This window comes from Stegodyphus dumicola, chromosome 9 (assembly GCF_044657685.1).
Source record: "Stegodyphus dumicola isolate Sdum_Otavi_A_Nest chromosome 9, ASM4465768v1".
Classification (NCBI taxonomy): domain Eukaryota; kingdom Metazoa; phylum Arthropoda; class Arachnida; order Araneae; family Eresidae; genus Stegodyphus; species Stegodyphus dumicola.
Window position 1 is genome coordinate 111,785,396 of NC_140776.1, and position 25,559 is coordinate 111,810,954.

Here is a 25,559-nt window from a genome sequence, read left to right on the forward strand (position 1 = left end):
TCTTACTGGCTTATCACTGATAACTTCAATGTCGTGTTCTACGAGGTCTGTCATGCCCGGCGCATTAGAAAAGCTCCCCGAAAATTTATTCAATAATTTTTGTAATTGGTCTCTTTGCAAGGGTTCTAACAATTCTTCCAATTTACTATTTTTAATGACTTCAGAATAATCGTAAACATTTGGATCAGTGTCTATATAGGGAAAATCTATTTCCGTATCAATTTGGTTAGAACCATTTCCGCTACATGACAAATAATTAATTGCCTCAGGTCTTTGGTAGTAGGGTTTCAACATATTGATATGATAAATTTGGGATTTCTCTTTCTTCCCCGGTAAAGCCACAATGTAGTTGGTTTCCGACATTTTACTTTCAATTTTCCCCGGTCCCGTCCAATGAGCCGAAAGTTTGTTTGCTTTGGAAGTAGCCAAATTTAAGACTAGATCACCTTCTTTAAATTCTCTTTTTATGGAATTTTTATCGTACCATTTCTTCCTTTTGAGTTGCTGGTCTTGCATTTTCTCAACTGCCAACTCTTGGCATTTCTTCAGGCGATTTATAAGTTTAAAAATGTACTCAGTCACCGATTGTTCTTCCGGTTCTTCCTCTTGATTATTTGTCCAATGTTCGTATAACAATGTCTCTGGAGTTCCGCAAATTTTTTTCGTGGACTAATTCCGCAGGAGTGAACCCTGTGCTTTCATGTGTCACTGTTCTTAAGGCCAGAAGGGCCGAGGGTAAAACTTGCTCCCAATCCAAACCAGCCTCAAAACATAAAACTCGCAGAATTCTTTTTATGGTGCGATGAAATCTTTCTACCGGATTGGACTGGGGGTAGTGGACCGAACTATGGCTGACTTTAATTCCAAAACGTTCAAAAAATTCTGTTGTTAAGTTACTCATAAAAGACGTCCCTTGATCGCACTGGACTTTTTTAGGAAACCCCATCCGGCTGAAAAGTTGCATCAAAGCATCCACTATCGAAAGGGAAGTGATGTCTTCTATAGGAATTGCGTCCGGATATTTGGAAGATAAACAGAGTGCGGTCAAGATATATTTCTTTCCCCTAGGCGTGGTGGGCAAAGGACCACATGTATCTATGTTTATCTTAAGGGTTTGTGATCTGTGAAGATTATGAAAACGCGACCCTCTAGCATATGTCGAAAATATTTGACAGCTTCATAAACTCCTAATAATTCGCGATCTTAAATGCTGTATCTGGTTTGTGCTGGTGAGAGTTTTTTCGAAAAATATGAAAGTGGTCTCCATAACTCTTGATCTTTCTGTTGTAAAACTGCTCCTATACCTGTTGTTGATGCGTCAACGTAGAGTGATAATGGTTTAGATGCTGAAGGATACTGCAAATTTGTTACCGAAATTAAATCTTTTTTGCATTTTTGGAACGCTTCGCGAGATTGTGTGGTCCAGGTTATAACACATTTATCGTTTTTCTTCCTTCCAACCAAAAAAGAATTTAGAGGGGCTTGTATGGTCGCTGCATGAGAGAAGAAACGTCGATAAAATTGATCATAGCAAGAAATCCTCTTAAGTCCTTCAGTGTAGATGGTTCGGGCGTATCGCAGATTGCGGCGACTCTATCTGGAAGGGGTCGAACGCCATCAGCGGAAATTTCATGACCAAGAAAGGATACTCTTGGTTGCCCGAAAACGCATTTGGAAGGATTAAGGGCCGTATCTTCCTACCGTGCGACGAGATCTCGATAGGAGAGTGACGTAGCAAGCGACTCCTTCTCATTCGACTGCTACTAACGATTGAGCGAAAACTGGTATCCTCAAGCACCTCTACCGTGCGAAACGTTAAGGCTTTCGCCGATCGAAAGAGGTATTAGCTCCTCCTTCGCACCGCCCACATTTTGAAGTCAAACGATAGTACAATAACCAATGAGAAGACTTGTTGAAAAATAATCGTAACTTTATTTTATTTATTAATTTTTTAATTTTGTAAACAGATTTGTGAACAACGTATCTTTTTCCATCTCTGTTTAGAATAAGCCGTCATCCCGGATAACTTCTCGTCAGTTAGAGACATTTGTGTCTTTCTTGGGAAAGCACCATGAAAGATACTATTTTATACACATCACACACATGCATATTTATGTATTATTATTTAGATTGCTGTTATTCATTTCCACCATGACTTTTCTTTCAAGAAATTTAGGATTATTAAATAACTAAATTTTGTGTAATCTTGTTCATTTGAAGTTCTTTAGGCAGTTTTAAGTTTTTTAATCTAAGATGTACAAAATTTGTTTATTATTATTATTATTATTATTATTATTATTATTTATTTTTTCACAGTTATCATTCAAGAAAAAAAGCTGCCTGATTCATACACAAATTTTTAGTTTGTCAGTGAATTTAGATCAGGTTTATACACTTTTTGGTTACTTAAAAATATCTTCATATTTTTAAAGATCTCAGAATAGAAATTTAATTATTTATAGTTTTCATTTACAGCAATATCTTGCAGCACAATCTGAAGATATATTCCAATAATTTATGTATAATTTGAATGACTAAAAAATTGAGGCTAAAAATATATCATTTAATTATGAATTCCTAAATTGAAATGCAAGTTTTACATGTAAGGCAACTTTAATAACTCTGTTGTGGGCTGTTTGCTTGATTACTAGAGACTCTGAATCTATTTGTGTTCAACAGAATGATTCATGTGTTTGGACAAAACAGAAGCAGATGTTCAACTAATATGTTATTGGAAGTTGCAAATGTGAAAAAGACGATGTTAAATGAAAATGTACTGAGGAAACAAGAAAATATTAAATACTGTAGAAGTAAAAAATTAGAGTAAGTGTTAGAAGATAAAGTATGTTTTTTAAATATTTAAAAAAATAACTCAAGTTTTCAAGGTATTTCATTTTAGTTTAGTTCTTTTTCTAGTAAAGTAGCTAATGTAGGAGACTTATTTTATTTACATATATCTCATTAATATGTTAAAAATATAGCTTAAGTAAGTTTTATGTGCATATGGAAAGAAGGGGGGAAAAGGCCTCAAATTAAAGCAATAAGTAAACAAATAAAATACACTGGTTCTATTAACACCTCAAAAAAGTACTGTTATGTACTCTAAAAACAAATCTCAAATATCGCATCATGATACATAAAACTCTTACAAAGAAAAAAAAAAAAAAAGAGAGAAGAAATATGTGATTAGGAATATGCTCTTTTTATTTATTTGATAACAAAGAAGAGTGAAACATATGCAACATCACATTATGAAAAATCTTGCAAGTCATTACAATACTATAAGACATTGATTAGCAAGGTAAACATCAGGTGAGCATTCTTTTACAGTAGCAATAAATTTTTTATTCAAAACTCTTAATACGCCAAAACAAATTTACGAATAGTGCCTCAGATGTAAGGTCACACAAAAGTAAATTTGATTTAGCAGACCATGAGAAATTTATGAACTATGTCATTTATGAACAAATTGACTTTCCTCAAAATGTACCAGCAAATTTAACAAAAGCATGCATGAAATTTAACAGATAGACAGACAAAGTAGACAGATGTCTTGTTTTGCACCCGCTAAGTCTTTCTGCACCGATGGGCGAAAAATCAAGCATAGGTGCGAAGGAAAGTTATATAGAAAGAGGGGCAATTTCGTATTTGAGGAGAGTAAAAAGGAACTTCGTACATCTTGTACGAGTTCAAAAGGCCAGGAAGAAAAGATGGGACAAAATAAAATTTAAAATAAATGGCTCAAAAATAATAGAGGGGGAAAAAGGGCCTATAGAAAGAAAAGAAAAAGAAGTAGAAAATATCCTAAAATACGATTGTAACCATGAGTGTAGTTAAAAGGAGAAGAATATGTCTTCATTTACAACAAATAGTGTCTCACAGGTGTGTGTGTATGTGTGGTGAGTGTGTTTGGTAATGGTGAATAGATGTGTTACTGGGGAAAAAAAATTGACGGTGTTAAAATGCTTCGTATCAAGGTATTTAGCATGGAATACAAAGCATCCTGAGATATCAACAAAAGTCATCAAACAAAAGTATTTATTAATTTAACAAAAGTAACTTTGTTTTCGTTCCCAACATTTTTACACATTTTTCAAAAAACAGCAGCAGACAAACAACATAGAACCATATACAATACAAGACCACAACCGCACACACACACACAAAAAAGATATATATATGTGTGTGTGTGTGTGCGTGTAAATTACTGAGTATATGTATTAAAAACACAAATTAAACATAGTGTTTATTAATTTAACTATCAATTTATTACAAGATTAATTATTTTACTATCAAAATTTATTACTAGTTTATTAATGCTAGTATAACACAATGAGGCACACTGTTATTTATATAAGCTCATAGTTCTAAGAATTTATTTAAGGCAGTGAAGAATAAACCATCCCTTACATATGGACATTTAACAGATAGCAAGGAACAGTATGAGAAAAAATCGGTGAGGTATAATATTATTTAAAGGCGAAAATATATTTAAGCGATCTAAAAAAAAAGAGAATCCAGAAGATCCGAGAGGGAAATAGCGCGATGCCCTGAGTCCCCAATTTTCCCTCTCACGAGAATCCTGAAACAAGATAAGGGGGCTTTGTAAGTGGTGACAGACGTGAACTGATAACGTTGGCGTCTGTTTGGAATTGATTCACAAAGGAGCCACAAGCAATGAGCAATTTCAAGTATTTTTTTAGTGCTAAAAACTGATGAAAAGTTAAAATTTATTGATTTAAAAGCACTTATTTATAGAAATTTGATTTAGTTTAGATGAAAGAAAAGTACTTATCTTAAAATTCCAGGCTTTCGTAGTATATCCTCACATTGTCCGCTGTTTTATTCTCGTCAACATCGGAGCGGAAATTCTTTGGAAACATATAGGTTCTGTAGAAAAAACACTATTTCAAAGTAATTTAATTGATAATCACCAAGGGGAAAGGAATTTTTTTTCACTTTTTTACGGAGCGCTGCGAACGTGCAGGCGTTTGCCTCGGTGATCGCAGCGCCCTCCCCTGAAATTTAACAATAACATTTAAAGCGCTCGTATTTAATTAAAATTACAGGTATTAAATGAATTTAATCACGCTTTTAAGAATGCAATTTTCTGTTAAATTTAAATTTTTATATGAAAATAGAACAAAATTAAGAAAAAGTAAGTTTGTAAAGCTACTTAAAACATATTTCCACACAATGAAAACAGATTGAAAATAAATTTAGAGTAACTATAGTTAAAAATACAACATGAAGATTTACTACTAGATCAAGCATGATAATGGGATTAAAATTATTTGTCAAATATTTAAATTAATATTTAACTTCTTTAAAATACCTTAAAATACAGAATATATTTATCTTACTATAAAGAAAAAGCAAAATCATTTCTAATTTAGATCATACTATCCAGTTTTTAACATTGGCACCAACTAACAGATTTGGCTACAATACATCATAATCAAAACATAGAATGTTACTTTAAATCACTAATCGTACAGTAGAATAAAAAAAAAAAAAAAAAAAAAAAAAAAAAAAAAAAGAACATCACTTTCCTACGTGCTGTTTACAAAAATAACAATTACAAACATTATAAACTATTCGTGATAATAAAAGAAACAATAACATCACAAACAGTATTAGCAATATTTTACTGCACAAACACACACATTCCATAATTGATTTTTGTATTTATAAAAATCAGATGATCGTCAATACGTGGCAGTTAAATGAAAACGTACATTTTGAAGAATTACGAAGAGTAATTTTTCTATCATTCTGGAAAAATACGAAGCTGAACTCACCTCACAAATACACGCTCCTGGGCCGGGAATCTATTGAGCTCGACAAGAATTAATTATACATTTTCTTCGTCTTTCTTCATTTCTCGGAAAACGAAATATCCTTATGCAATTTTTAGAATGACTGGAACAATTTGGTGCAGCACATCCACCCATGTTTCTCAAAATTAGGTCGGAATCAATCAACAAACATGTCAACATAACAATGCTAATCCAATGGGGGATAGCAACAAGTGTGCTTTGTTGGCTGCAAAATGGTCTATGAGTCAGCTCCCCTTTATACTGTTAGGCTATACATCAACACTCTGTGATGATGTAAGCAACGAAACCTTGATTTAATGTACACCACTGTATCTTTTCACACAGTTCCTTGCTACTGCATGCTTTTGGTTATAATTTTCTTTTATATATGAAGAGGGATTTATATGTTTGGTGTCAAAAGCCAAAGGTCCAACGAATAACCTTTATTACTTGAAATACTAAAAAATAAATATAAGTAAATAAAAATTCCTTGTACATTTGGAGAAATCTAATATCAGATTTCAAAATGAAAAAAAATTGGGTTAATCTTCGGATTATGGTAACTTGGCGTTTTTTTGGCGAAAATTTGGCGACCAACCCTGCTAGTTTTTTTTTTCGGACGCCATTTTGTTTTCACGAAGTAAAGGCATTTTTTTTTACTCCATATTTTTTTTCCAACAATCTGCTAGCCGAGTTACGCTTATGCTAGAACTTTTATGGAACAGAAGTGCTTAATCATGACGAAGATTATGTGCGAAATTGGGAGAAAGTGCAGAATCGCCCACTGCTTGCCGCGTTTTTAAGAAATGCACATACACGGTATCATCCATGTACACGTCGACCTATTTTCACTTAAAAAAGCATCCCAGAAATGCACAAAAATGGCATTGCGCACACTCTTGACTTTATCCATGTACACTGCAAAAGTCCTAGCTAGTAACCTTTATCGCCTTACCAAAATGTCGCCAAATTACCTGTTACGATATTCCAAAGATCAGGAGTTATCTTTTTCAAATCCTGATTTTTGACAACAAAACACAAATGACAATGTTATGCACCAAAGATGTAATTTATTATGAAAACCAGAGAGAAATTTAACTAACATATTCTTCTCTGTTTACTATAATTCGGAACTTAATTCCATTTACATTTTTCGAATGTTTCAGGTGATACATAAAAGATATTAAGCAGAAAAAAGTATAGACGAATTCATAAAAAATGTTTCTATAACTGAAATTGATCAGAAAACCAGAAATCATGACACATGTAGAATATATAAACATAAATTATAGAATAATTGATTAAGTTATTTACAGTTTTAGACTGAAATTTCAACATTTCAAATAAGAAAATTACTCTTAGTTCAGGCGGCAATCCAGTAAAATGTAAGAGCCTTCGAACAAAAGCTGTTAGTTTAGAACAGAATACAACTGTTTATCTCCTCTAAATAACTTTATAAACTGCTTAACAGATAATGCAAACGTACCCAGTCTGCTTCGGAACATTCTTCTTTGAATTGAATTACGATGATGTATTCAGTTTAAAAGATACATCGCTAAACATTCATCCGACGCCATTACTTTTCGATCGCAAGATTTTTAAAGGGTTGCACATAAGCACCGAAAGCCAGACAATCGCTACGCCGCACGATATGGTTTCGATCGGTGCTCGAGGATTGCAAATTGTCGCTCCGCTCGAAAAACCTGTCATATGTGAAGTCACTCTCTTATCGAGATTTCGTCGCACGCAAGGAGTATACGTCCCTAAGACTGACACAGTACCTTTGAAAACGTTCAAAAACTGTTCTCAACTGTGATAGGTGTTCTTGCTCTGAAGAAGAGGTGATTAAGACGTCATCAAAATAAGGTACACAAAGGTCGAGGCCGATTAACACCTGATTCATGAAGCTTTGGAACGTTTGAGCAGCATTACATAGGCCGAAAGTCATGACCGGAAACTCAAATAGTTCAAAAAGCGTAATAACCGCGGTTTTTGGAATATCAGCTGGGTTAACGGGCACTTGGTGATACGCCCGCTCAAGATCAAGAGTTGTAAAAATAGCTTTTCCCTCTAAAACTTGCCTACAGTTTTGAATGTGTGGGATTGGGTAATGATCAGGAATTGTAGCTGCATTTAATTTATTTACATTTAACCATTTAATCGCCACACGGGCGCCAGTTACCATTCCGTTACCGAACTAGATGGAGCGGACTGCCTCATGAACTTTTCGAAGGACGGCAAATTCCCTGTTCCATCATGTATTGAAATTCCTCTTTGGCGGCTTTAAGCTTGTCCGGAGGTTCGTCTTGGTTTAGAGGCAATTGGAGGTTCGGTAGTTTCAATACAATGTAGTACCTCGTACTTGGGTTCAAAAATACCCATAACTGGGCGCGTGATTGTAGGGAATTCTTTGAGAAGTTGATGCCATGGGGAGTTACCCGAAATCAGTTTAATGCTCAAATCTTGACTATCGCGAATTACTCCCAGATAAGTTAAGTTGGTTGTTGAATCTATCAAACGGCGATTCTTAAGATCGACAAGCCAATAAAATTTTTGTAAAACGTCAGTGCCAATAATAGGACTTGAAACAGTAGCAATAATGAATGGTCATCGGAAGTTGCGGCGCAATCCTAAATCAACAGATATCAGGCGTTCACCAAAAGTTTGAATAGGAGTTCCATTTGCTGCATAAAGTTGTAACTTGGTAAGGGGCTTTTTTTCGTGAAAATGTGGTGGAACGACAGAAATATCAGTCCCGGTAAGAAACCTTAAGCCCGAATTCTTATCGATGACGAAAAGGTGTGCAAAATTCCGGCCGCTGTCGTTCACGACTTCGAGCGACGGCCCTTATCGTTTCTCTGGTCGTTATAATGACACGGTGGGCGGCATTTGTTTGCCTTGTTTCCAAATTTGTCGTGGTAAAAAAAATACCCGGAGGAGGGCTTTCATATTTCTTCTTCGTATTTCCTCAGTGGGCTACGAAGTGTATTTCGACCACGTGATGTGGAGCGGTTGCGCTGAAAAGGTTCAGCTTGGATGGCTACTAACTGAGCAACCTGTTTGGAAAAATCATCAATTTGAGCCTGTAACGCCACAATACGTGGATCAGGAGCCTGCACTGCGTGAATTTGCGCTGGAATGACCAGTTCGTGAATTTTATCAGCGATTTCGGGAAGATTTTTAAGCGGCTCCCTACTAGCCGCTAAAGTGGTTTGCATGTTAGATAGGAGTCTATTCATCCATAATATTTTAAGAATGTTATCCGGGGCCTACGTCTGACATTTTAAACAGCAATTGAAAAGGCCGCATATCACCCAACTGTAAATTGTGCAACAGCTGCTTGATTTTAACTCGGATTACTCGGATAATCTCGGATTCTTCATAAACAGAAATTATTTTTTTTTTTTAAGATTTGTATTTGTCCTTCGCCGGTGGGTTCAAAATTATTTCACGAGCTGATTGCAGTACCTCTGATTCTAATGCGGCGATTGCTGTATAAAATTGAGTTTCGTCGGCAGTAATGTGACTGAATTTAAACTGCGCATCCAATTGAATGAAGCATAACGATGGATCTTGGCGACAAAAAGGCGGTGGCTTAACTGCCATTCGCGCTAATTGTGAAGCAGCATCGTTCTCAACCATTTTAGATCAATCAAATATGCACAATAATAATATGTATAGAATATGGACAATAATAATATGTATAGAATATGTGCAATAATAATATGTATAGAAAAGTAATCAATATGTATATAGTGACACAGTTTCTTGGTACTTGAAATCAGAGAAATTGGCGGCTCAAATGCAGCAGACGATACATATATCCGCTAAAATTATAACAGAAATATGTTGACTCACTGGAGTGCGGCGCAACGCTTGAAATCAGAGGTGAAATGTCTTATTTGCATCTCATCACATTGGATAATTTACTGTTGCTCAGAATTTTGATATTTAAACTCCATATTCGTGAAACATTGAAGGTTGCTATTCGTAATATATACGGGTCACCACAATTGGTGGTCAATACAATTTTTATTAATGTAGTATAATAATTGAGACAGATCGTTAATAATCATAACAATACAATAGAATAAATATTATTTTGTCTTTTGTTGCTATGGGTTACCAGACTGGCAACGTTCAGTTGTAATAGGCAAGTCGCCACATACACTATACTCTTAGTATGCCTCCGTAATGGTCATCCTCCCGAATACTGAGCATTTCCTTGACTGCTTGGTTTTAGGTAAACGGTGAAGGAAGCGATTCTTAATCTCAGCTGGCATAGCGTCAGGAATGTAATAAGTCTAAGATGTAGGTAGAATTACAGCAAGCTGTTATTAATAAGAAATGTGAATTAGGATAATTTTAGTGCTTCCGAAGATGTTGTCGTGCTTCCTCATTGTGCAAATGAATTCGATAAAATTGCTATTGTGATTAGTGTTTTTTTACTATTTCGGAATAAGATTTAGGTTTTAAAATAGGAGTAAATTTAGAATTGCTTTTGTTAGATGCATTTTGCTCTTAGGATTGTCCATTTTGTGACTAGCATTATTATTATGTCGAAAATTGAGGGATTTGACGAAGTTTGGATTTTAGAAATTTTGGGTACTTAAAAGTAAGGCAGAGTATCTGCATTCCATAGAAAAACTTCATGCTGAGATACTTTCATATGTTTCTGACTTTTTATATTGTTTAGGTCAGCGGTGCACAACCTTGTGCTCGCGAGCATAAGTGTGCTAGCCGATCGTTTTGTATGTGCTCGCAAGCCCGATTAGGTACTATGAACAAAAAGTATTTTAAAAATAACCATTCATTTATATTTCTTAATTGTTAAAATATGGTAAGCATTTATAGTCATAGGGAATATCTTGCAAGACGTTATAAAATAATTGATTGCGGACTGATGAACTTGTAATGAACTTGAATTTCGCAGTAAAGCAGTTTTTGGCAGAGTCGTAGCTAGGGTTTTCAGCGCCCAGGGGCAACTGAAGATTTCGCGCCCCCTACTGCTTGCCAAGGATGGAAAACATTTAATTCTAAAATGTCGTAACATCAATTTGGCGCCCCTTGGATTCTGCGCCTGGGAACAGATGTCCCCCCTTGCCCCCCTCTAGCTACTCCCCTGGTTTTTGGAACCCGGAAACGAAAGTTATAAAGAATTGGACGATAATAATTGGTTATCCGATCTGTATTTTCTTACGGATATAACAGCTAAACTTAACAAACTGAACGAAGATCTCCAAGGGAAAGAAAAAACCCTTTTTGAATTGACTGGGACTGTAACTGCCTTTCAGATAAAGTTAAATTTGTGGATAAATCAGATGAAAGAAAAAATTTCATCCCTTTTCAGAATTTATCAAGCCAAATTATTAACCACAAGCCAATTGAAACAGAGGAATAGTCAGAAAGCCTAAATGCACTGAAAAATAATTTTGAACTCCGCTTCTCTGATTTCCATAAAGTTCAACTAATATTAATAGTTCAACTAACGACAGGATAATTCATCTCATCATCAATATTATTATCCATTTTCCGAAATTAATATTTCAGCTGTATCACATTAGATTGGAAATATATTTAACAAAAATGTTGATGTTTTGGAAATGTGCTAGCGATAGGCCAAAATGTGCTCGCGATAGGCCAAAGGTTGGGCACCACTGGTTTAGGTTATTAAAATAATATGCTCCCATGAGAATTTTCAATTCGATTGTTCATTACATGAGATTTTTTATTCTCGTGTCACGAAAAGGATTTTGAAACGAAATTATTAAAGATAATTCTAACATTATCAAAATAAGAAATAAAAGTTTTACGTAAAGAATTTAATTTTTTAAATCATCAAGTATAGCACTTTAACAGGTTCTCATATGGTGCTGAGGGTTTTAGATTGCATTCGTACATGAATTTCAAGGCCTCTCTTTATACCTGTGAAGTTTATCGACGCCTTACGCATTTTCGACTCGATTTTTCTCCTTGGCCTTGTTGTGTCGTTGAAGTTTTGCTTGTCCCAATTCAAATTTTTTTTGTGCCGCGATGTGGGCTCGTTTCTCGTCCAAAACATAATATTTTCTCATTTCGTTCAAGTTTCGTGACGTCAGTTTCAGAAATCGCGGAGAAGCAAATGTGCATTTTCAGCCTTCAGTTTTTAGCATTCCTATCCACAAGATGTCTTTTCCTGCTAAATTGACGATGCTCTACGACTTTATAATTCACGTTTTCTTCGAATCTCGTAACCTTTTCCAAATAGGGACGCTAACTCCGCCTTTTCCACCAGGTGACGGTGTAAGCTATCTCATCTAGTACTTCATTGCCACTTTACTATACCCAGACACCACTTTTATGACCATTAGCTGCAGCCGTTTAGCAGTTAAACGGATGATACCGGACTTTAGTGGGTACCATATATATATATACATATATATATACAAGGACACACACACACACACATATATATATATATATATATATATATATACACAGATGTAAGATAAAAAAATGCAAATCAAAATTCTAATTTAAAATAGATCTTAATTTCTTAATTTTAATTTGGGTACTTTTTAGTAATAACTTTCTCTAAACTGCGTCATATCTGAAAACGTATTTTGCATTATGTCATCTTGAAACTTCTGCATTGCCTATAAGTTTTAGCCAATCAGATTAACGAAAAATTTTACTATAAATATAGTTGCAATCTACTAAACTCCCTTCGAGCAGGATATTGTTTTCCTGCTGATGGCCAGTTTAGCCACAAAGTTCCAAAGTACCCTCCCTCTTTCTCTGCCTATGCTTGCTGGCTGAAGGACGTCTCTTGCTTGGCTGCTTTTGTTAAAAATGTAATGCGCCATCATCAAAATTTGGGGTGCGGATTGGCCCCCATTTTGAAGTGCAAAAAGTAATAAAGATATATTTGGAATATCAAGTGATTTTGTGATTCTTCAAAAGTTCCCTGCATCTTCTGCTACGTAATTGATACTTTCAGTGATCTTCTAATCGTCAATCCACTCGAGACTGCAAAATAATGTCTTCCCTAGTCAAGCATTCATCTTTCATCAATTTACTGCATTTTACTTACTAAATCTTATCATCACAGTAAGAGTCGACAGGATAAATCTCTGCTGCTAACTCCAATGGATAACATAAAGTACCTGAAAAAAAGTGACGCCAGCGAAATGTATTGATCCCGAAATCAAGAATAACGGTCTTCTCGTGATTAAAAAGTGTGCGGCCGAAAGATATTTCCATCATCAAAATCATTATAGCTAAAGTATAAATATTTAAAGTGGAAAGAAATCCATTCTTAGAAATTAATATAGAGTAATAAAAGTGAATAAATGTGTACCGAATTAATGTGTCGAAGGTTCCGAGTTTATTTCAACAACGCAATCTAGAGATTATCAAGGTTATCGTTCTTTCTGTGAATAATTTATTACTACAGCTATTTCATCGTGTAATTTATACGTCAACAATCTTCTTCATTAAAAGTTAGTTCAAAGCTCCTTTTCTCGTCCAAGATGAATTGAAAAATGGGAATTATAACCAATCCTTTAACATAAACTGTTGGTCTAACTGTGACAGCAAGGGCGACCTCTGGTGAGTAGCCAGAGTTCCAACGAAGGAGACATGCCAGCAGTCTCCTGAAACTCTAAGTGGTCATTTGATTTTCGCTCTTACGTAGAATTTACAATTCTACTTAGCTTTTGTAAGAGCAAAGATCAGGTGCTCACTTAGAGCTTCAGAAGACTGCCGGCGTGTTTCCTCCGCTGGAGCCACTTTTTACGAAAACCTGCTTTATGACTAATTTTGTATAATTACCATCCAGATTTTGCAGAATACTTGATTTTCATTATATCTCTTTTTATTAAATTTACATTTTATATTCTATGTAATTGAAAAAATAAGCTTCGAATAGGATGAATATTTGCACATTCTACTGAATTGTTTAGATCTGGAGAATGTCTTTTACTTCCAGATTTTTTATCTTATGTCTGCATAACCTGCATTTATTCCATTCGTCTTCCTATTACTGATAGAAAAATTACATTTTGCGTGAGGGATTTGGAATACCGAAGTTCATATGAATGTTGAATAAAGAGAACAAATCCGCATTCTATCGTAATTGACTAACACTCTGAATAATAAAATTTTAAGAAAACATCAGTTTCATTCACGTGAATAAAATACATTTTCCAAAAACGTCCAAAAAAAATCTATTACAAGTGTCAACATAAAAGATCTACAAATATATTTTTAAGTATTTAAATAACTCATAAGCTGAAGATAAACCAAGAGAAAAAATTATCCAGAATTCATTGGCATACACCAACAGCAAAGATAAAATAGTTTCCAATAGCAAAGAGAAAACAGTTTCGAAATGTCTAAACGTCTACTCTCAAAACGTTTGCGAAAAGACGATGACATCACAAAGACATAAATTTTATGGAATATGACATTATTTAAAAAAATTTCGTTCGAAATTTTAGTTCTGATATAGGAAAGTACACATTAAGTAATTAAATGTGGATATTCGTGTACATGTTTTTAAAAAACAAATATATAAATTTTTAGGAAAATTTTGCATATTTTTCTATTTTGGTAATAATATTTTTAAGTTAGGAAAATATTCTGTACTGAACATATGTGTCTACGAAATTCTTTGGAAAAGTGGAAAGTAAATAATCATTTCGATACTTCGCTAGAAATCAAGTGTTATAGTTGAAAAGCGCTTTAAAAATTAACCAAGAGGACATCAAAGTACATATATAAATTATTTTGCTAATCGGTTATGAACTTTTAAATAGGATATATCCAGAATCTTCAAAATTAATAATGAAACGATCAATTTAACCCTTGAAATTTTACTAAAGAAGTCTCTGTAATAGTAAAATGCTGGTTAAAATTGTGGTAACAGAAGGAAAAAATATGCTTTTTTTAAAATATTCGCATGATATGTAATAAAAATGAAAGCATGGCCCCGGTTCAGCAATGCAATACCAGGCGTTAAGGAAAAAAGTTTCTAAACTGAGTTCTTTTTTCACGTACGAAGTGTATTGAAAGAGCGAAAATTAGTAATATATTAGCAGTGGATTAGGAAACAAATTTTCAAAGATAATACTGTGGTATGAAAATTAATCAAAAAGTATAATATGTAAAACATTTTCTTTGTAATAAGTTATGAATGTTTTCGTTTCAGTAGAATGAAGTTAGAAAGTACAAATTTTGTAATGAAACACTCATTTAAGCTTTTAAGATTTTATTAAAATATGCAATAAAACACACTCACTTTGAAATATAATGCAGTAAGGTAAAATATAACTCTGGTTCATCAATACAATATATTAGTTATGTACAATTAATTGTTCATTTCGAATATGATAAAGAAACTTTTGAGTCAAAGAGAAATATATTTACAAATTAATAATTCTTATTTTATTATTAATTTAAATCAAATCTGATGTTTCTTATGAAGATGAGGTATTTTCTTAGACATGTTTCTAAAGAAATTAGTATATAAACTTTTAAGAAAGAAATATATTTCACGAGAAAAACGTCTATGACAATGCAAGTCTGTCATCGTGGTGACTTAGAGAAAATGTTCCAAGTCTGTATGAGCTGGGTTAAAAGTCTCTATTATCTACACACGAATACGACAATGTCAGAGAAAATTAATCTATCCCCATAGAATACTAAGATAACAATTACATTTCTTTTCTTAACTTCTGGTTTAGCGTGGTAGTGAAGTTAAATCTTCCAAACGTGTAACAAAATTATTAAATCGAATGATATAAGTATTTAGTAAAAATTTGTTCTCAAGACTTTACGAGGCACTGTAAACGATAAAAAAGGAAAATATTTGAAAATTCAATGATTTGCAGTGGCAGTAAGGTAAAAAATGGTAATATTTAAACTGTTCTAAAGGTTACCAATAGGGTGTTTCACAAAAACGGTTTATGAAAACACGAACACATCACAGCCACTTACAAATAACTTCTGTCAAAACTGAAAATTCTACACTCAAAATTTACTTTGAATTCAGGAAAAGAAACATTAGGGGTTTCGAAATGAAGGTACTCATGTAAACTTTCCGAAATGAAATGTACAGTATTTCAGGAAATATTCATTTAACTTCTAACTTGTTCGTAATTTTGTTAAATCATTTGTAATGAGCGTATGTGAGACACGAAAATGCATTCGTATGCGAAAAAATAACAAACATTTAACTATCTGACAATGAATCAAATTTCATTTGAAATGTAATGGCATGAAAAGTAGTACAATATATCTGTATGGAAAATCTTGATGATAATTTCTGGTGTGTTTTTTTCGAATAAAAAAAAATAGTTAAAGGCTCCTAGGTTAGTAATGAACTACTAAATTCGGTCAATTTTCATCGAAAACGCCGTAAGAAGTTCTCCGTACTGGTAAAATATTACTTAAATTCTCTAGCTTTGTGACTTCCCTCAGACATTGGCAAGACCAACGGCTGTCTGGTCAATACAAGATAACTATGTGTTTAATAGGTTACTTCAAAGCTATGAAAGAAATAACAGTTGGGTAAAATTATGGACATTTTCAAGAAACAAATGTTCTCTTATGTCCTTTTGTTATTATATTTATAAACAAAATGCAAAAATTTAGTAAATACATAGATAAAATGGTAAATTAACATGAAATGTTTACTTAAAGTCTATGTAAAGTTGGTGATCGTAATACATTTGAAAAATAGTTCATATACAGTGCATTAAAATTTTGCACCCCATCTATGAATTCATGAAATTCAGCCCAAAAAGTCATTTATCACGTTCGCTTGCTTGCAGTATATTCTCTTGTCGTTTTAATCTTTTTGCTTTTGAGTTGTAGTATTTCTGAATTTGAAGCTTTAAAACACAAAATCACTCTGATTTATCAACTTAGGTCTGAATGTAAAGTACAGTCAACCAAAATGGAAGATTTTAGCATAAGTAAATGTACTACAGACAAAATAAAATTAAAAATTCATCATTATTTTTCATGCTCTGTTCATGAAACTAGTCCTGACTTAAACCATTCGGAACATTTTCAGAAAAAATATTCGTTTCTTGTTCATGTTTTTGCATACTCAGATACTAATTTTGTTTGAAATATGGGATATTCTTATTCCCTTTTATATTTCACTGTTAAAGTCTGGCTTGGGAAAATTGTTTTCCTTGGAAATGGCATACTTGTCCTATATGTCTGTGACTGTTCTAATAAATTACAGTACTAACAAGTGTGAATAAAATCCCTAGTTATACAGGAATTATCTTGAATGTTTCCTTAATCTGAAATGCAAAATGTAACCCATGTGCAAAAATAGAGCAAGTTTATCTTAAAAAAGTTCTCCACGAATACATCTTTTTCTCGGTCCTTACATGCTTTTGTGTATTTTTCACTCAAGTTCATTGTGTACCTTTCTTTCATCTAATTTGTGAAGTATTCCTCTTTGAATACTAACATTTGAATTTGTTTAACTGATTTTAAAGTACATGTATATTTTGGTCAATGCGTGGGGAAATGAGGAACTGTGGCCCTGAGTGTTCTAAGCATTTCATACTGCATTTTTCTTAAGAGTACAGTTCAGTTAAAAGAGAAATGTGTTTCGTACTTTGTGAAAATTTTATTTACTTATTATGTGTCATGCTCATGATAAATAAAGATGTTATGCATGTGCGCAGGACTGCGTGGCTCCAATGTTTAATTAAAATAATGCTTTTCAAAAAAGTGTGGTCTTTCTTATATTAGAAATGCGTTAAAATTTTTAAAGTTGGTGACTATAGTAGATCATTATATGGACTTTCTGTCATTATTACCTATTTTGTATAATTATTTGTGTGTAATTTTATTTATTATCTATGAGAAGTTAAATGTCAGTCAAAAAAGCTGTAAAAGTTCATTAGTAAGCAATGTCAGTTTGAAATTTCTATCTTAAAATTATTTGTGTTAGGTCTTTTATGTTAATTACTATGTTGGATCATTATTTGGAACTCTACTCAGTATTTCGTGTAATGTATCATAACTATGTAGGGGTCATTTGTCAGGTATGATAAATTAAATTTCGTTCTCAAAAGGCTGTAAGAGTTCAGTGCTAAATAAATTATTGACAATGGGAAATATGAGTATTTTTCAGTTAAGTTACAATGAATACGTTAAAAATATTCCAAGTTAACAAATTTTTATATTCCAAATTGGGAAAAAGGCGATAAAGTTTCATTTCCATGGCTGAATATTAATTCCATGTGTATTATAGACTTTAAGTTCTCCTTCACAAAATGTGATTATAATTCAAATTTAAAATAATTCATTACAATGTGGATATTCTTCTCTGTAGTTAAAATATAATTCAATCTTCTGTACCTTGTTAAGAGAGTTAGGCTGTGATAAGTTCAAATAGAGTAGTGTTTATAAAGTTCTGCGGTAAATGGTGGAATCATATTAAAAATCCGAGTGACGTTTTCCCATGAAGGAAAAATCAAGGTTCAGTGTATGTTTGGTGATTTAAGTAGGATGTGTGCAAGAAAATACAAGATATTTTCGTAAAATATTTCAAAGAGTTAGCAAAATTTGTGTTAGTAGTATAAATGAATCTTACTGAATGAAAGGGAGTGTTCTGAATATATATGTATAAATATCTGTAGAGTAAAATAAGAAAAAATGAAGTACTATTGGTATGTATCTAAACTTAACTGGGTAGAAATGCTCCATGCATTGGTTTGAGTGGGCTCCATACCATGAAAATTTATTGCTACTTGTAAGATTTGTTTTAAAGTTAGTAAGTCTTACAATAAAGAAACATGTGTAAGTCTGTATTTATTGTGGGAAAAAGGAATCAGAAATACAGCATGAATATGTTTTATAAGTTAAATATAAGGGTAAATGTGTAAATGGAAAGTGTAAAAATTACATTTGTCAGACATAGTTTGGTGAATCCTTTGAATAAAAGTAAGACGTGTAAAAGGGAATCAACAAAGTTTTGTATAGTTGGCCAAAAAAGTTAATACAGGCATTAATAGTTAGTACAATGCATTAGAAGGAAAAGTTCTGAGTATCTCCAACTTAGTAGTAAAAAAAGTAAGAAATGTAGTATTCCAGTTAAACTATATAGAAAGAGCATTGTGTATATTGGCTTAATATTACAGATAATATTATCTAGTGAAGTTATATGCATGTAAATTCCAGCTTAAAATTTCAAAGACACAGAAATGTAGGTAAGTTTACTTTTGGAGAAATGGAAATGTAACATCGTATTGTATTTAAAACAAGGGAAAAAGTTAAGGGTAAAATAAAAATGTAACAAAAAAACATTTTTGTAAACAAAAAACTCAAAAAAAAATTAAAATTATGAAACTAAATATTACTTTTGTAAAAAAAATTAAGTTAAAAATGTAGTAACAACTTTTTTTAAATAAAAAGCGGAAAGGAAAATTAAATTTGGAAAAATACATATTTCTTTTGTAAAACCAAAAAAAGTTTAAACAAAAAATTAAAATAAAGTAAAGTAAAAATACGAAAAGGAATAAATTTTGGAAAAAAAAAAAACTTCTGCAAAATAAAAAAGTGAAAAAGAAAAACTCAATTCGTAAATAAAAATATTACTTTTGTAAAACCAAAAAGAAAGTTAAACAAAAAATTAAAATAAAGTAAAAATACAAAAAGGAAAAAATTTTGGAAAAAAAAAAAAACTTTTGCAAAATAAAAAAGTGAAAAGGAAAAATTCAATTCGTAAAAATAAATATTACTTTTGTAAAACCAAAAAGAAAATTAAATATAAAAAAAAAAATAAACTTTGCAAGATAAAAAGCAAAAAGAAAATTTAAATTCACTTTTGTTGAAGTTAAAAATATAATTTATGTTTGGGAAAGGGAAAAAAATAAAATAAAAATTAATAAATTAACTAATAACTTAAAAAAAGTAAGAATGAGATGAAAATTGAAAACAATTAAAAATATCTTAATAATAAAAAAAATTAAACCGTGGGAAAATCTTACATTTAAAACAGCAATGAATAAAGTAATGATTAAGAAGCCAAAAGAAATCCTAGCCGTCGTGTAAAAACAACGTCGTGTAAAAAACAAATGTGTGACGCGGTTTTCATGTCAAAGCGCATGCGTAGACTTTCAGCCTTATGTCATCAATGGTGCAAAAACTCAAAGGGACAAAGAGAGTTTCAAATAACAAGTCTGATAACAGGACAGGGTAGCCGAGCGGTAAAGCGCCAGACTCTCATCCCAGAGATAGCGAGTTCGAATCTCAGCCGTGGAGTTATTTTTAAAGTACAGAGAAAATGATACTAAATTCATTAAAAATGGATTAAAATATAATGGAATCAATTAAAACTAATTAAAACTAATGACGGATTAAATAATTAAAACGTATCGTATAAAAATGAGTAAATAATTAAAAGTAATGACGTATTAAATAATTAACCACGTATTAAATAATTAAAATCAATAAATTAAAAGTGGTGTCTTGCCAAACACGTGGTTAACAGCTCGTTGCCATAAACATAAAAAATAGTGTCGTTGCCACAAAAAATAAAAACTTTGAAAACGTAAAATCGTTGCCACAGAATCAAAACGAAAGTTTGATGATGTCATTCCATCACGTGATACAAGATGGCGCTGGTGTCGTCACTTTCGGTTCCAGGCCCCTCTGGATACTGCCCACGCTTTTTTTCTGTGACGTCACTTCCGTAGCACGAGTACCCGCGCTTACTACTCAGGATTCTTCTATGACCCTATCTAAAACGATCCTCTCATAAAGCGACGCCCAACGTTAATGCTTAGCTTTAAGAATTTTCCTTGGCTTTTGCTCACTTTCTTTTTCAGAAACAGGACTTGCATCCACACCCGTTAGATCCAACTCCTGAAGCGGCCACCAGCGTCCCTGCGGTAAAGTCGCTGAACGCTGGTAGCGGTCCGAGGTTCGAATCCCGCGAACGGGCTGGCTGCATGGGCGTTTTCGTGGTTTTCCCTATGTGTAACGTGTATACGAGCCAGTTTCCCTTAGAAAGTCCTCCACGAAGGCATCCCTTCCCTTAGGCAGATAGCCCTAGTGTGCTTTGCCATAAATTAATAAACCAAACCAAACCAACTCCTAAAACTTTAGGAAAAGAAATACCTCGCCCGTCAGCTATGAATTCTTTTTTTGGGTGTGCCACTCCGATGGCTTATCAGACACAAATAGTTGTTGTCAATGATAAAATTTGTTTTGCATTTAAACACTAATGTTCTATAATGTGTTAACTCTTAATGTTGAAAACGTAAAAATACTTTACTATGTTCTTAACATGTATTTATATATATATGTCTTTTGTGAATATTGTATTATTTTGAAGTGACTAAGAAATTCTTTCATTTTGTTTACGCAATAATGAGTGCACGAGAACTGCATAATCATGCTATTCAGTTTTGTTTCGAAATGATAAATATGGTAAAACAAAAAAAGGTGTAATATATTCAAAGCGAGGCATCATTTTAAGAGTAAAATTTTGTATTCGAAATTGTTATTATAAGATACTGAATGTAATTAATCTTATAAACGTAGTTTCGATTTGAGCTTAACTTGACGAACCAGTGGCTCAATGACATGTTTATTAACCTGTTGTCTCCATGATATTTTTTCTTGCATTTCCAGTTACATTGCTGAAAATTGTTTATATTTGATGGTTCAAAGAAGCGCAAGATTCTTTCTGGCAAAATGTTATTTTTTATGCTGATCGATATACGTTTCAGATGTGCGTAATTCTTTTAGTTTTCATAAGTGTATATCCATGGGCGTAGCCAGCTCAAATTGCGGGAGGGTGCCCGTTACGACTCCTATGTCTATACTGTTCTACCTATTACAGCATCTTCAAGTATATAGGAATTATTACGTGACAAATGTATTATGTTAATGGCGGTTATCTTAATGTGAATAATAATTATATTATGAAATTTATTAATAATAAAATTATGTAATATAATTATGGATATATTGCAGTTAATTATAGTATTTATAATTATTACCTTACAAATATATTAAATGCGTAACTCGATATTTTTGTTTTTTGATAAATAAGATGATAAAATAAAATTGGGAGACGATTTGTTCTTGAAGTCAAGCTGTTTTGGCTGTCTGGTTTCGAGTAGTATTTCAGACAATAATTTGTGTTATATATCAAAACACTGTTTCTTGTCTAAAAATTTAGAAACTCTCAATAAAACCTTCACAAAATTCTGGGAAATACAAGAACTAGAAACACACAAAACTTGCAGTGACGAATTAAATTATTGTAACGAACACTTCGCGGTACACATTATAGAAAACCATACAGTAGATACGTAGTTGAAATGCCACTCAAGCCAGAATTTTGCGAAACAATGTTAGAAAATTCTAAAGAAATCGTATTGAAAAGACGTATTCAGTTGTGAACACGCTTGGAACCAGTGACGTAAATAAGGGTATGCAAGGAATGCCGTCGCATAGGGGCCCGAAGGCCTTAAATGTCCTGCTGAACTACATTTACATGTTTAAACTTAAGACGGATTCCATTACATATATAAAGAAGCTTTAATTCATTTTCCCTTGATGAGTTCGGAATTAGAATTTCAATAAAAGAAGATTAATTATTATTTTTATATTTTTGTATTTTTTGCCCTTTCGCTTTTCATTTTTATGTTTAGAATTTGTACTACTATAAATTCTTATTTTAATTTTGATATGTTTTAATTTTGTGTTAAACCCCCTTTTACACGATTGTTAATGTTAATATAGTTGAGGAATAGCCTTGATTTGACTCCAATTTACTTTTAACTTTAGAATCTTTAAGTATATGTAGATAATAGAATTCGTTTTCTTTTAAGCTTTAAGGGCCTTTTAAGTTTTTACCTGTATGGTGCAGTAACGCAATTCTTTGCATGACGCAGATAGGAGGCCCTTGGAAGCACCTGAAATAGCTAAATTCAAGTGTTTGCAAAAGTTAAAATTCCACCATTCGACTATGAAATAATAACTTCATGACCTACCTCAGTTTAGGGATAGGAAGAAGAGGAAAATAGGAAAGTTTCTTTGTATTCCTTAGTCTCAAACCTGTAGATTATTAAAGGCGACCCCCTAAAGGAAAGGTTTCTCCTTCTGCAATCCCAAATCAAAAAGCGGTGGAAGTGGAAATTAATTGTAACTATTTATTATAAAGTACTTATTTTATATATTAATTTGTTTCTGTATAATTCGCGTTATGATCGAATAATCAGTAGAAATATTTTCTAAGTATAAATCAAAGAAGTAACTAGGCAGGATTCTGGTACTTTGGAATCAACTTTGCAAGTTAAGAGAAATCGTGGTATATTATTTACAGTACGTAATTTTCATAATATGTCATTCCGGTAGCATTTAATTTTGTTCATATATTGAATCTCGTACTAGCTTTTCCATTAAATGCAAGTCCAAAAATCAGTCCGAATATTTATTCAATTTGAAATTGAATTTATTAATGTGGGTTTTTTCTTTTAAATCAGAGATATACGAATGTTACATTTTTAAATGCCTTATTTTAATAATAAGAAATAGAATAAAGTGATAAAGGTTAAGTAAAATTAATGTTGCAGGATTGAGTTAACAGTCCACCGGATTCATATAATGATGAACAGACACTTTTAGTTCCACGGGCGTTGATAGAATACGTTAGTCCTCAGCTAGCTTTAAATAGTATGATCATCTAAAACACTAAAGAAGACCGTCTGTCTTCTTCAACTCTTGAAGAGAAGCGAGCCGTCTGCTCACATCTACTCTCCACTCTCGACCACGTCTGGACGCTATCTGACGCTGTCTGGAATGCTTCGAACTGAGCTATGCTGCGATGACGTCATTGCTGGTAATTCGCTAAATCAGCTGATCTCCACAGCTTCGGCCAGCCTGAAAAGGCATCATCCTCGATGTCTGTTGAGTGGACATCACTATCATTTACCTGCAAAGAGAATTAAAAAAAAAAAAAAAAAAAAGAGTATCAGGTCCTTAGGTTTTGAGCTGATACAAACATCAAATCACTCTAAATTCGAAAGAGTCCTATCCGACTCTAAAGGAGTAGCATCCCACCTCCCTCTAATGCCAAAATCGCACCAACCTCGAAGGAGCGATATTTCGCTCTAGTAAAAAGCGGTCCCTTTTCACACAAAACAGGAGTGACTCTTTCTTCGTTCGCTCTTCTTCGATGGTCAGATATGGCCCGATATTCGGGTGAAACCACACACAATACAAGGAGTTATAATAATAGTCTGCTCACTCCTTGATGGTGCGATTTTTATATAATTATTTTATAGGCAAACTGAAAATTGGTAATTGCTATGTAAACTGTATAGCTGAGGTATTGTTTTAGATATCTGGTTAATATTATCTCTTGAAAAAAATATTTTACACTACTTTTTAACATGCTATTGTGATTTTAATTATCTAATATATACATCTGTTTTAGATTTGCTATCTATGTACTTACAAAAACATTTATTGGTGATCAGATTTCTTTCCAAATCTAACGAAATATACATATAACAAAATTACATCCATATTAAAATATTGGAAATTCGGTGTAGTTAAACATTCTGAAATACTTTGTAAGGATCTTAAGTTTTACTAACGTTTATTTTATTTTAAATCTTTACTATCACTTCTTATTTTCTACTTCCGGCCAGAATTATAAGCGTTAAGGTTTTTATGCAAAGTTTGTCTGGCGAACGCCAAGTATTTAAGTTGTGGCTTTTTGCCAAGCGAGAGAGAGGAAGCAGTGAGTCAAAGCAGGCCGCTTACCTTAGAAGTTACTTAGTTGCTGTTTGCCTTCCAGGCCAGAGGTTTTAATCCTCTTGATAAATTTAAACGTATTGTAGTGTTCACAGTCTCTGTACTACATACGCTTCCTATTAATATAAGGCCAATCTTCCACGTTTATTATTCTAAAGTTAAATTAGAGTTTAGTTTTATTTTTATACTTTTACGTTAGACCCCAAGTAGCGGGTCAGTGTATTCCGAAATACGGAAGTTATTGTATATAGAGAAAAATAAAGGGTTTTGTATACCCTTCGTCTGTATCCTGTCTACTTACCACAATTAGTGAACATAGCTTTAGTAAGCTCTCTGTTCCGAGTCAGGTCCTTGTATGTTCCCGAAGAAGGTAAGAAGGAACATTGAACCTGATAGTGGCGCCCAACGAAGAAGAATAACCATGGCCGAGTTTCAAGAAGAACTTGTGCTGCCTGCAGAAACGGCTCAGAATCCAGAAATGCCAGCTGCCGCCCTGGAAGGATTTGGTTACATCGTCCAGACCATGCGCGCTTCGATGAAACCAGAAACAACATTTAATGGAAACTCACCTGTAACCAGTTTTTTTGAAAAATTGGATGACCACTTCATGCTCTACCCCGTGCACGAGTTTCAAAAAGTTACCTTAGCTACCAGCGCTTTGAGTTAAGCGCCAAGCGCTTAACTGGTTCAAATGTATAGGCAGAAGTCTCTTGGGTCAAGCAGGAAGTCCCACCTATACTTACGAAAATTTCAAGACTGCCCTACTAAGAGCCTTCCCTGTTGTAAGGGATCGTGCGAAATTAGAAACGGAACTTTTCAGTATATATCAACAAAGAATCGAAAACCTCTCGAGCTTTATTTTAAGAAAAATTCACGTTTTCAAGCTATTGTATGGAAACCGTCCGGATCCTGAAATAATTCAAGTGATTTTGCCGAGGTTACTGCCCCAAGTGC